This window comes from Neophocaena asiaeorientalis, unplaced genomic scaffold (assembly GCF_003031525.2).
Source record: "Neophocaena asiaeorientalis asiaeorientalis breed wild unplaced genomic scaffold, Neophocaena_asiaeorientalis_V1.1 scaffold82, whole genome shotgun sequence".
Taxonomy (NCBI): Eukaryota; Metazoa; Chordata; class Mammalia; order Artiodactyla; family Phocoenidae; genus Neophocaena; species Neophocaena asiaeorientalis.
Genome location: NW_020173068.1, coordinates 8,225,648 through 8,238,873, shown reverse-complemented (window position 1 = coordinate 8,238,873; position 13,226 = coordinate 8,225,648). Strand labels below are relative to the sequence as shown.

The window sequence follows — 13,226 nt, the reverse complement described above, 5'->3', positions numbered from 1 at the left end:
TACCGTCCATGGAAAAAATTGTCTTCAATGAAACCAGTCCCTGGTACCTAAAAGGTTGGGGCCTGCTGCTGTAAAGAGCTCTTAGGGGCTTCCTAAGGATGCAGCTCGGCAGAATGCGAGAAGCCAGCCAGACACAGCACTCAACTCCCCTCCCTCTGAGCAGTTCTAGTTTAAGGTTCTCCAGGGAGACTCCACAGCAAGAAAACTACAGACTACAGTACTCCCCCCTTAACCAAGGGGGATACGTTCCAGGACCCCAGTGGATGCCTGAAACTGCAAGATAGTACCAAACCCGACATGTGCTAAGTTTTTTCCTATATATACACACCTACAATAAAGTTAATTTATAAATTAGGCACATTAAGAGATTAACGGCAACAATAACAAAACAGAACGATCATAACAATATACTATAATAAAATTTTTTTTTAATTCAAAAAAATTTTTGACTGCACCATGCGGCATGTGGGCTCCTAGTTCCCCAACCAGGGATCGAACCTGTACCCCCTGCATTGAAAGTGTGGATTCTTAACCACTGGACTGCCAGGGAAGTCCCCTGTAATAAAATTTAAGTGAATGTGGTCTCACTCTCAAAATGTATTGTCTTGTACTCACCCTTCTCACAGATGATACGAGATGATACAATCCCTATGTGATGAAGTGACAGCATTAGGCTACTATTGACCTGACCATACATCAGAAGGAGGATCATCAAGCCATGATGATGTCAATGGTTGGACGTCAGGAGCAGATGACGTTGATGGTTGGGGATCCACGATAGATAGTTGAAGGGTTTTTTGCTGAAAGCTTTTGGAAGAACGTTGTCATTGGAGTTGCTGTCTCTTTAACTCATCACAGTGTTGCTGCAGAGTTTGTAACCCTTTGGTGATCATGAATGGCTACAGTGTTTCTTTTCATCTGAGGATCATATTCCATAATTTTGAAATTGATTGTGAAATTCGAAACACTTTGGCAAGTTTCAGTAATGTCCACATCGCTGATTCTGCTTCAGGTTCTTCACCTTCCTCTTCCTCTGTAGATGACTCCACAAGTTCTTCCAATAACTCGCTTGTTAACACTTCTCGGTGGCCTTCAGTATGTTCTTCCACTTCTTCATCAAGCATGTCGGCAAATTCTTCTCCATCAACTTGTCTTGCTACGTGAATGAGTTTCCTAACTTCTCCATCGAGCCTCAGTAAACTTTAAAATCATTCACGACTTCATAAGTTCTACCAGCAGGCATTTACAGTTTCTGGTTTTAATTCCTTCACAGCAGCTTTGATGAATGTATTGCATTGGCAATAGCGAATGATTTCCAGCACTGCTTTATGTCCAGATGAAAGTCTGCATTCATTGCTGACTAAATGTGATCAAATATCAGGCAGGTGTATGTGGCCTTGACAAACCAAGTGACGCCTTGTCAAGTGGCTGAAGCAATGAGGTTGTATTTGAGGTAAAAATACAACTTTGACATTTTCATTTTCATAGCAGATTCAGGATGGCCAGGTGCATTGTCTATTAGTAATAGGATTTTAAATTCCAACCCTTCCTTTTCTAAATGTTTTTCACTTCTGGAAAGAAGCATTGGTGGAACCATTTCATAAACAAGATAACTTTCACCTAATTATGTTGTCAGAATATGGGCCGATAATTCCTGGTTTTGTTTCTGAGAGATTGTGGATGCTTCATTCTGTACACAACTCCTCCCTTTAACATCTGCCCTGCAGCATTGCCAATAGTAAGAGTTAATCTGTTCTTCCATGTTTTATGACCTGGTGCCTCCTTTGCACTTCTGTGAAGGTAGGTTTGTTGCCGAATGCGTTTGTGTGCCTGACACACAATAAGGCCAAACAAACCCAAACGTCCAAGTTTGGAGCAGAGAAAGTTTTATTGCAAGGGCCAAGCAAGGAGAATGGGTGGCTCATACTTAAAAAAAAAAAAACAGAACTCCCAGATGGTTTTTGGTTCTATTGGGCACCTTCTTCCAGAAAAGCCCAGTTTCGTCACATGAAGACTTGCTTTGGATGGTATCATTTCTCTTCAATCAAATTCTTCAACTCTGCTGGAAATGTGGCAACAGCTTCTGAAGCTGAATCCAGCCTCCGTACCGTGACACCAAATTAATTCTCAGAGACAGAGTTTTGGGTGAAGTAGAAAATAGCTTTATTGCTTTTCCAGGCAAAGGGCCACAGTGGGCTAATGCCCTCAAAACTGTGTATCTCAACCTGGAGGGGGTAGTGAGAAGTTTTATAGTAATGGTTCAAGGAGGGCGTGATCAGCTCGTGGACAATCTTCTAAGTAGCTGGTGGTGAGGTAAGTGGGAGTCAGCATCATCAACCTTCTGGTTCCAACCAGTCTGGGATCTACGCGCTTGTGGGCAGCATACAGTTGATTTCTCCCACCTCGCGGGGGTTTCAGTATCTGCAAGATAGCAGATAACAAGATATTGTAACATATATCCCTTGAGTGGGAAACAGGACCCTGCCCCAAGGCTGCATTATTGTTGGTTTTGACTGTCCCTACCTTGTCTCAGCATCCCATCCCTTCCCTAATTAGCAACTGTTTGAATCTGCTTTTGCAACTCAGGAAGGTCCTGGAGGCCGAAAGAAGCCTATTTCCTGTAACCAAGAAATGGCGTGAGTGGGTGGGGGAATTCCCTGGCTGTCCCGTGGTTAGGACTCCGTGCTTTCACTGCCAGAGCCAGGGTTCAATCCCTGGTTGGGGAACTAAGATCCCTGCAAGCTGAGCAGTGTGGCCAAAAAAAGAAAAAAAGAAAAGAAATAGGGGACACAGAAAGGCTCTTGTGCCCAGGACCCCCACAGGGTCCTGCTCAGTATCACTTCTTCACTGGCAGACTCAGTCTCTCTGGCAATTTTTCTATTTTTCTGTCCAAAATACTCCTGAGTCTGTGTAACAATCCCTTATTTGCAGTAAATGGCTTGGTGTCACTCCCTTCAGAGGAGTCCTTGCTGAAGTCTTTATATAGGCTTGAAACTGAGCAGGACCCAGTGGGGCCCTCCTGGGTACAAAAGCCCCTCCATGTCCCCGTTTCTTGTCTGTGGAAAGAGGCTTTGGTCTCCTAGGCCCAGGTGGAGGATGGTGACTGCATGCTGACCACAAGCACTAGATCCCAGACTGGTTGGAACCAGAAAGTCCATGATTAAGATTCCTGAAACATCACCCTGTTACCTCACCACCAACCAATCAGAAGAAAGTTAGGCACCCTGCAGCCCTCACCCCAAATGTTGCCTTTAAAATTTCTTCCTTGAAAGAGTTTGGGTCTTTTGAGCACCAGTCCATTGTTCCTCGCTTGGCCCTGCAATGGATCTTTGCTCCGAACTCCAACGTTTTGGTTGGTTTGGCCTCACTGGGTGTCAGACACATGAACTTGGCTTTGACAACAGGCTCAGTGCTTTCTGGGGCAACACGTTGTTGTCAACAGAATATGTATTTTGTTCGTGTCTTCCACAAATTTAACGCCTTTTCACTCTCAAGCACTTTTTATGCACTGCGGCCCTAACTTTTGCAGTTTGAGGTGCGACAGCAAAGATGGCACAGATTTTTTTCCTGCAGTTTCACAGAAAATTCATTCTTGCTGTAGCTCTTAGCAACCTCAGCATACCGTTTTTTTGTTTTTTTTCCTTATTGAGAACTTTCACCTGTTCACCTAAAGGAAGCCCCTCACAGCTTCTCTTTCGCTTATCCACATCACTAGCCATACTATTCTTGCACTTTGGGGCCATTATTAAGTAAAGTAAGGGTTACTTGAACACAAACACTGCCATATGCAGACAATCCATCTGATGAGAGACCGTCACTAAATGATTAAGGGGGCAGGTAGCATATACAGCGTGGATATGCTGGACAAAGGAATGATTCACTTCCCCGGGGGAGGGAGCAGGACAAGAGATTTCGACACACTGCTCCGGACAGCACAGCAATTTAAAACGTACGAATTATTTACTTATTTTCCATTCAGTAGTTTCAGACCAGAGTCGGCCAAGCGGAACTGAAACCACGAAAAATCAGGCAAACTCCTGTACACGGAAAATGGCGCCAGCTCAGCCACCATCTTCTCCGTAGGTCCCCGGGCGGGCGGGCACAGCGCATATGCGCCGCCTGGCGTCCTCAGCGCGCCTGCGCGGGCGCAGAGCCTCCTCCCACCCCCCCCGCCCTACTCCCGCCGCCGCGGCTGCTGTGCTGACGGCGGGTGCCGGAGCTTCGGGTGAGTGTGAGCGCCTCAGCCCGGCTGGCGGGGGGCGCGCCATACTGCATGCGGGGTCGTCCCTCCTCTTGCCTTCTCCTTCCCCGCCTCATCACCCCAGTGCGGCCGGGCACCGGGTCAGCGCTGCCAACCTCGTCTAGGTGTCCGGGCGCCCTCCGCCCTCCTCTCCTGGGGACCCGGGGGCAGCCCGGCCTCCCTCGGCCGCTCCCCCCCTGGGCGGCGGGGCCCAGGGCGAACCCGCCAGCGACAGCGTGCAGGCGGCCGAGCCTCTGGGTGCCCAACAGCTCAGCCTCAGGGACCCACCGCAGGCGCGACCCCCTTTCCCGCTCCTGCTCTGCAGGCGGCGGAGCTCGGTGGGCCTCGGGGTCGGGCATTCGTCTGCCCCGTCCGCCCGGCGGGGGGCCTGGAAAATGGGCCGGGAGCTCGCCTTGCACCCGTGGGGTGCCGGTGCCGCAAAGAGTACCCTCTGGCTGGACCCGGTGACGACCATGCGAGGGAGGGGCTTCTTAGCCCCACGTTACAGATGAGGAAACTGAGGCACAGAGCGCTGAAGTGCCCTGCCCAAGGTCACGCGCCAGACGAGAGGCAGGAATGGCTCTTGAATTCAGGGTTTGGGGCTGTCAGGCTAGTGCGGTTGGAATTCGATCTTGTCCCTTTAAAAAAAATCTGAAATGCACTTTCATCTCTGGAGTTGCTTCTTCGACGTCATAAAAGTAGGCTGCAAAAACAGCATTTTCTTGTTGTTGGAGTACAATTGAGGTGTTACTGTAATAAAGGTAATAGTAATGTTATTAATTAAGGGCTCACGTTCATCCAACGCTTGCTGTGTGCCAGGGCTCCTGCCAAACATTTTAAGGTTATCTCAGTATCTCAGCGCTTTGCCATCGGATGCGTCCTCCTTCCTTTTCATGCAGCTTTTTTTCTGCAGAGCTGGCCTCCCTGTCACAGATAAACTAGGCTTAGGAGGCAGGGACGCTCTCAAGGTGGCTTACTGGCAGAGCAGGGGTAAGCCTTGTCTGCGTGAGTCCAGATTCTGTCCCCAGAGGATATTATTAGCCTTCCTTTTCTGGCTGCTAGCAGTGCAAGACTGGGATAGCTGGGCTGGTTGAATTTGGAGGTGACAGAGCGAATCTGGCGAGCATTCCCCTTATCCTGGGGCTTTCTGGCTCTATTCCAGTGCTGGGCTTGAACATCTCACTTAAGATGAAGTAAAAAGAGAAGGAGAGCATTGACAAGGTAGTGTTGCATCTGAGAAGCCTCACCGATTTAAAGTCCCAAAGGAATGGCTGTAAAAATATGCGAATGTTTCTTCCCCAAAACAACTAGCTCAAACTTTTTTTTTTCTTCCTTAGCAAACCCTCCTACACACTTCAAAACTCCATTAACTTACCACCTTTTCTGTGAAGCCTTCCTTGCTTCATTTTCCCAATTAGAATTACACACACATACATATGTATATGTGTGTGTGTGTGGGTAGGTAGGTAGGTAGATAGGGGTAGAAGCTTCAGTCTTACCCTTTGGACTGTTAGCCCCTTGAGGTCAGGGGCCATCTTTGCAGCCCCACGTGACTGGCTCATAATAGGCCCTTGGTAAAGACTCAGTGAATTTCCGTTGCTCCTTTTCATTACTTAAAGGTGATGTTTTCCTGCCCTTCTGTTCCTCCTTCTTGCCCTTCAATTTCTATTAGCTGTCCTTCTCTTTAGTTTCAACTTCTGGTCATCACTGGCCACTCAGAGGTCTCTAGTCCACCCTGTTGTGTCTGAAAATTTGCAGAAAAAGGTCCTATGTCAGGAAGCCTGTTTATGCCCAAGGGTGGAGTTGGTATATGTCACCTAAGTGTACAGGACTGTTTTTATTTGCATGTTGCACTAAGGTAGCCTGAGGCTTATAGCTTTTTAGTCTATTCCTAAATACATGTAAGATTCATTTTTACATTCTTTCGCCTTACGTGGCCGACTGCCCCAGTGTTATCAGAGTAATCGCAATTTTTACCATAAATCATTTCATAGTATTTATAACAAATATTTGAAAGGGCCCTTTGGGAGGCAGTAGGTCTGCCAAAGTACATAGGTTCTCTACATAAATGAAACTTCTAAAATAATTTTTCCAAATGATCTTCTGCAAATAGATTGAGCTGTTATGCATAAGGCATGGTGCTGGGTATGGTGGAAGAGTCTCTTAGTTCTTGTTCAAAGAGCTCACTAGCAAAGCGATATGAGTATGATGGTATACTCAAGTATAATGGGATAAGATATTCCAATGTGAGACGTTTCATAAAGTCATACGTCGCTCAAGGCTGAAAGGAAGTGTTAGGTCATTGAGTCCAGCTGTCTTGCTTTTACGGCCTTCATCCTGAGAAGTGAGCTTGTCCAAGGTCGCAGAAGTGGTGCTACAACTTGAATATAGACTTTTTATCCATCAAAAGTTTATCAGTATTTCTCTCGGTGAATTTATCCTTAAAGACCGGCAACTTTATTAAAATTTGTGCTTAGAACAGGGGTGAGGAAGAGGTGACAAAAATATGATTCATGTCTTCAAGGGAAGAGTAAAGAACTGTTCTCTATCATTGGCATCAAGTGGAAAAGTCGTACCTAATTGTGAAATTGTATGGTAGAGGAACTAGGTATGTCATAGGAGGGGGAGGAGCAAGAGGGATCAGTAAGAGCTGTGGTACTGAGAGCACTTTGGGGAGGATCGAGGACTTTCTGGGCTTTAACAGATTGGTATGATCAGAATTAATCAAAAGGACAAGAAATGCATTTTGAAATAGGGTGGTAAAACCAAAGCAAGGTTACAATGCCTGACAATATAATGTTTAAGGGAGAATGAAAATAAAAAACCGGCTTGGGGCTTCCCTGGTGGCACAGTGGTTAAGAATCCGCCTGCCAATGCAGGGGACACGGGTTCGAGCCCTGGTCCGGGAAGATCCCGCGTGCCGGGGAGCAACTAAGACCATGTGCCACAGCTACTGAGCTTGCGCTCTAGAGCCTGTGAGCCACAACTACTGAGCCTGCGAGCCACAGCCACTGAAGCCCATGTGCCCAGAGCCCACACTCTGCAACAAGAGGAGCCACCGCAATAAGAAGCCTGCGCACCACGATGAAGAGTAGCCCCCACTCACCACAACTAGAGAAAGCCCGCACACGAAGACCCAATGCAGCCAAAAAAAAACCCAGCTTGACCAAGGTGGCTTGACTGTTAGAGGAGTGGTTCTCAACCATTAGTGTGCATCTGAATTACCTGGAGAGTTAATTAAAACACAGATTGTGGGGTCCCCACCTCCAGAGATTCTGATTCAGTAGGTCTGGAGTGGGGCCTGAGAATTTGTATTGCTAACAAGTTCCCAGATGATGCCGATGCTTCTGATCCAGGGACAGCACTTTGAGAACTTGAGCTGGATTAGAAAGTTGAGAAGCGGGGCTTCCCTGGTGGTGCAGTGGTTAAGAATCCGCCTGCCAATGCAGGAGACATGGGTTCGAGCCCTGGTTCAGGAAGATCCCACATGCCACGGAGCAACTAAGCCTGTGTGCCACAACTACTGAGCCTGCGCTCTAGAGCCCGTGAGCCACACCTACTGAGCCCGCGTGCCACAACTACTGAAGCCCGCGTGCCTAGGGCCCGTTCTCTGCAACAAGAGAAGCCACGACAATGAGAAGCCCACACACCAAAACGAAGAGTAGCCCCCGCTTGCCACAACTAGAGAAAGCCCGTGCATAGCAACAAAGACCCAACAGAGCCAAAAATGAATAAATAAATATATTTATTTTTAAAAAAAGAAAAAAAAAGTTGAGAAGCTAGAGTCAGAAACTGTCAACTTGTTCCAAAAAAGTGTAAGAGTGTGTGTGTGTGTGTGTTATATACCAGCATAGGAAAGTTCTGGAAAGATACATTCCAGATTGTAATAGTAGTCATTGCTGGGAGTGGGATTTAGGAGGTTGGAGAATTCACTTTCACTCCATACCTTTCGATACTATTTTTGCATTGTGCACATATAGCTTTTGTATTTTAAAAAGGGAAGAAAAGTAAGAGTCCTTTTTGAAGATATGCACTAAAATATTTATGGATTTAAAAAAGAGCTTGCTAAAGTAATCTAGTGTCATACAACAAACATTTTTAGAGTGTCTGCTCTATGCCAGTTGCTGCTGGTTCTGGAAATACAAAGCCTTTGGTAAAGCTTGTAGTCTGGTGATCGAGATGGGTAGATTGCAGCTCTGCTGAGTATCACGTGAGCTTCCTAAGCTCAAGGACAAGGGTCTAGCTCTGTGCAGATAATAAGCACTTGGTAAATGATGAATGAATGAGCAAATCCAGGCAAGAAGTGAGGACAGTCAGAAAGAAAAGGAAAGGGCAAATGGGAGATTCTGGAAGAAAAATTGACAAACCTGAATAGAGATGATGAAAAGAAAGGGTGTATCAAGGACTTTCAAGTCCAAAGATTGATAACATTTGGGTTTACTGCAGAACTGGATGTCCAGTCATCTATTCTGAAAGACCTTTTTAAACCATCCCCCCCAGTCCCACTTTTTTCTTTTTTTAAGAGACTGCTTGAAAATAGCACGCAAAAACTTAACTAGATTTAGTATGAGTATTTACCAGGGCTTTCTTTGGTAAATGAAACTTTTTTTCTTTAATCACAGTGCTAATTCTAATGTATTTATAAATATTTATCTATCTATCTATTTAGCTGCACTGGGTCTTAGTTGTGACATGCGGGATCTTTTTAGTTGAGGCATGCGGGCTCTTAGTTGCGGCATGCATGCAAGATCTAGTTCCCTGACCAGAGATGGAATCCAGGCCCCCTGCATTGGGAGCACAGAGTTTTAACCACTGGACCACCAGGGAAGTCCCTTCTCTCCCACTTTTTTTTTTTGGTGATACGCGGGCCTCTCCCTGTTGTGGCCTCTCCTGTTGTGGAGCACAGGCTCCGGATGTGCAGGCTCAGCGGCCATGGCTCACGGGCCCAGCTGCTCTGTGGCATGTGGGATCTTCCCGGACTGGGGCGCAAACCTGTGTCCCCTGCATCGGCAGGCGGACTCTCAACCACTGCGCCACCAGGGAAACCCTCCCCCACTTTTTGTTTGGAGGTGCTACTTTTTATATTCTTCAGAGATTCAATATAGAAAATTAAAATTAATTTCCCTAATAGAGGAGTTTAGCTATATCATTTGATTGTAATCCCTTTACCACCTAAAAATGCCCACAGTCTACAGTTTGAGTTTTCAATTGACCACATATAAATTTCTGATACAGCCACTCTTCATACTTGATTTTATAACTAATTATTTTAAGGTTTTTTTGGTTGTTATAAATTTTGCAGTATCTTTTTAAAGGTAATGCTGTTTCAGGTTTGGAGCCAGTTATGTTTGTGAGTGTGATGGCCCAAAAACTCATATATCAGGATAAGGAAAATTTAGCTCATAAATACTTGCTTCTCTTTTCTAATGATAACTTAAGAGGAGAAGTCATGTCAGCTTTTCATTTAATTGGTAGTTGTCATATGATAATCTTTCCAGAACCACCATTTGCTTTCAAAAGAGACACAGTTGTTTATTAAAAATGACAGTTTTATCCTTATAGTGCTTCTATACGTTTAAGCCTGAACTTTCAACTTGAGGATAAAAATGAATGCTTTTTGAAATTGTGAGATTTCTTAGCTCTAAAACCATTTAATTTGAAACCTAATAATTGGCAGAGAAAGGAGAAGAGAGGAATCAGGCTATTATCTCTTTATCCCCGTAGTTGAGAAAGCTCTGGGGACCAGGCTTTCTGGGACCCAGGTTTTTAACCAGGATGTTGACTAAAGTGTAACTTAGGGTGATTAGACAGTCCACAGGGTAATTGCTTTTCAAATACTTCCAGATTGGTGCAGGTCTCTCCTATTCATTGAAGTAATAATGATGATAATAATAATACCTAAACTTTGTTTGGTGCTTCTCAGTTTTCAAAATTCTTTGATCATTAAGATCCTGGTAGACTCCAGTAGCCAAAGCTGAAAAAAATAAGTAGAAGAATTAATGGTCAGTTGGCATCAAGTGGAAAAGTCGTTTATAGAGGTCTGCCCAAGCTCTAGCTGCAGGCTGCTCAGGTGCAAATCCTTATTCTACCCCTTGCTAGCTGTGTGACCTTTGGCAGATTACAGAACCTCTCCAAGCCTCAGTTTCTTCATCTGTAAAATGGGGAGATTACAGTACTATCTTATAAGTGTGTGGGAAAATAAAATGGAATAATGGATGAAACTGCTTATTCTGGTATCTGGCACAGAGTCAGTGATCATACAGTATCTTATGAGCATCAAGTTAGTATGAGTATTAAGTATTGCCTCTTAGGGCTCTTATTTGTCCTTTACCTCCACTCACGTTGTCTTAAAGAACAGATTGTGTTCAGGGATTCTATCTTATAGCTGGTGGGAGCTTGGAACCCATCCCAAGAGCACGTACGAGAGCCTTGCCAGCAGTAGCTTTCCTGGTGTCAAGAGTTGGAGACAGAGGGTAGCGGTTCTGCTTCTAAAGTGACTTTAGTATGGCCCCCTTGTTAGAGCTTCAGCTGGTTGATGGGCGTCTGGGATTAACAAGAACTCCCCTAGATGTGTGTTGCTTTGTTCTAATAGCTATCTGTACCAGTACCCTGGGATGAATAGAATGGTTATACAAGCAGACTCAGATCCCCAGCTTGGCAGTCTCTGCAGACCTCCTGTTTACCACCTGCTGCCAGAATCCAGGAGTGACACGACAGGAAGGTGGGCCTATTGTGAGGGGTGCTGCTCTTTTCCTTTTAGAAAAACACAAGGTGTGTGGACAGCCCTTATCCAGGGCTGAGGACTGTAGAGAGACTTACTGTTAAAATGAGGGTCTGGGGCTTCCCTGGTGGCTCAGTGGTTGCGAGTCCGCCTGCCGATGCAGGGGACGCGGGTTCGTGCCCCCTGGTTTGTATTTAATACTGTTAAACATCTGTGTAGTATCTTGTATTGTTGACTGTTTCATTATGGGGTGTATCTTGTAACTGTCAGTTGATGGATGGCTCTCTGTGACCTGACTCCAGTGGACATTTTTAGCTTTATCACCTATTACCAACAGCACGCTTCTGCTCTTGCCAAACTGGAACGTTTTCCAGCGGTGCTTTCTCATCATCTTGCATTTTCGTTCTCCTCCCTTTCTGGTATTCCTTCGTTTATTCTCTCATCCTGACCTATAGGAATGGTATCTGTTCTTCAAGGTCCAGTTCAAATATTACCTCCTCCATGAAACTTTTTCTCAGCACCACAACCTGCATTGAGTGACCTTTGCTGTAAGCCCCTGTAACCCTTAGAGCAGTGGTTCTCAGCTGGGGGTGACTTTGCCCGCCCAGAGGACATTTGGCAATACCTGGAGATATGTTTCGTTGTCACAACTGTGGGAGGAGGGTGCTGCTAGCATTCAGTGGGTGGAGGCCAGGGATGCTACTAAACATGCTACCCAGGACAACCCCACAACAAAGAATTATCTGGCCTAAAGTATCGGTGGTGCTGAGGTTGAGAAAATGCCTTAGAGTTTGTCCAATTCACAGGCTCATGTTTATCCTGCCTCGAACTGTAGTGATTTGTTTATAGACTTAATCTCCCCCACTCAATTGAATTAATGCGTGAAGGCAGACTCCAGTTCCAAATCTGGGCTTTCTTGTTATTAACTTCATATTAAGGTTTAATCCTAGAGCCTGTGGCCAGATCCTAACTGCACAGTGTAACTGAGGACCAGAGATAAAGAGGTCCTTAGTGTGGGATGGGCACAGCGAGGCAATCAGCTGAATTTCTCTCCTTTTTACCTCCAGGTCTTTCCATGTGTGATAACCTGGGAGGAGCTGTGGTCCAGGGTGTAGAGTAATAAGCATTTGGGATCAGAAGAAAATTGGATTTTGGTTCGAGCCATTGCATTTATTAGTTGTGTTTTTTGGTCAGTCCATTTCACCTCTTTAAGCCTCAGTTTCCTCATCTCTGCAATAGAAATGATGCAGTGCCCCAGTGTTTTACCTCAGTGCCATCGTGATAATCCAGTGAGATGGTAGGTCTTTAACCTAAATTGTAAAGTGCTGTAATAATCATTTAGCCAGGGGTTTATAGGTAAAAAGAGAGGACGTGAGTCAGCTTGCTGTAGGAACACCACTGTCCACTTTCCCAGCCAGTCCTCTGGCCACTTCCTGCAGCTTTCCAGTCGTAACTGCTTCAGCACCAGCTCCAGCTGACCCCTTCCAGGTCAGTCTCCTTAGTGTGCCTCCCTCATTTGCTGCCTTCATTTTGGTTTGGTTATCTGCCTGCAATCTTGCCAAAACCAAAAGTGACTGATTCTGCCCTTAGAATACAAGCTAGTGGCCGGGTGTCAGGACATTCTGGCAAAGCATGATGAAGGCCAAACAAATTACCTGGGTCACAGGGAAAAGCGACAAAATAAGACAGTGTAGGGCTTCCCTGGTGGCGCAGTGTTTGAGAGTCCGCCTGCCGATGCAGGGGACACAGGTTCGTGCCCCGGTCCGGGAGGATCCCACATGCCACGGAGCGGCTGGGCCCGTGAGCCATGGCCACTGAGCCTGCGCGTCCGGAGCCTGTGTTCCGCAGCGGGAGAGGCCACAGCAGTGAGAGGCCCGCGTACCGCAAAAAAAAAAGTAAGGGGGGGGCATTATCTTTTTTTAAAAAAATAAATTTATTTATTTTATTATTATTTTTTAAATCTTTGGCTGGGTTGGGTTTTCACTGATGCACACAGGCTTTCTCTAGTTGCGGCGAGCGGGGGCTACTCTTCTTCGCAATGCGCGGGCTTCTCATCGTGGTGGCTTCTCTTGCTGCGGAACACGAGCCTGTGTTCCGCAGCGGGAGAGGCTTGTACAGCGCAGGCTCAGTAGTTGTGGCTCACAGGCTCTAGAGCGCAGGCTCAGCAGTTGTGGTGCATGGGCTTAGTTGCTCCGCAGCATGTGGGATCTTCCCGGACCAGGGATCAAACCCGCGTCCCCTGCATTGGCAGGAGGATTCTTAACC

At 46.1% G+C, this 13,226-nt stretch overlaps 1 protein-coding gene across 2 annotated transcripts in view; it reads left to right on the top strand.

Moving 5' to 3' along the window:
- The first annotated feature begins 4,166 nt into the window (after positions 1 to 4,166).
- NDRG3 (NDRG family member 3) overlaps positions 4,167 to 13,226 on the top strand; it is a 77,494-nt gene continuing 68,434 nt past the window's right edge. The window contains exon 1 of one of the 2 annotated variants that reach the window (XM_024743162.1): positions 4,167 to 4,225. The gene's annotated coding sequence lies outside the window, so the exon portion shown is untranslated. The remainder of the gene's footprint in view (positions 4,226 to 13,226) is intronic. The other variant, XM_024743165.1, reaches the window with a different exon arrangement.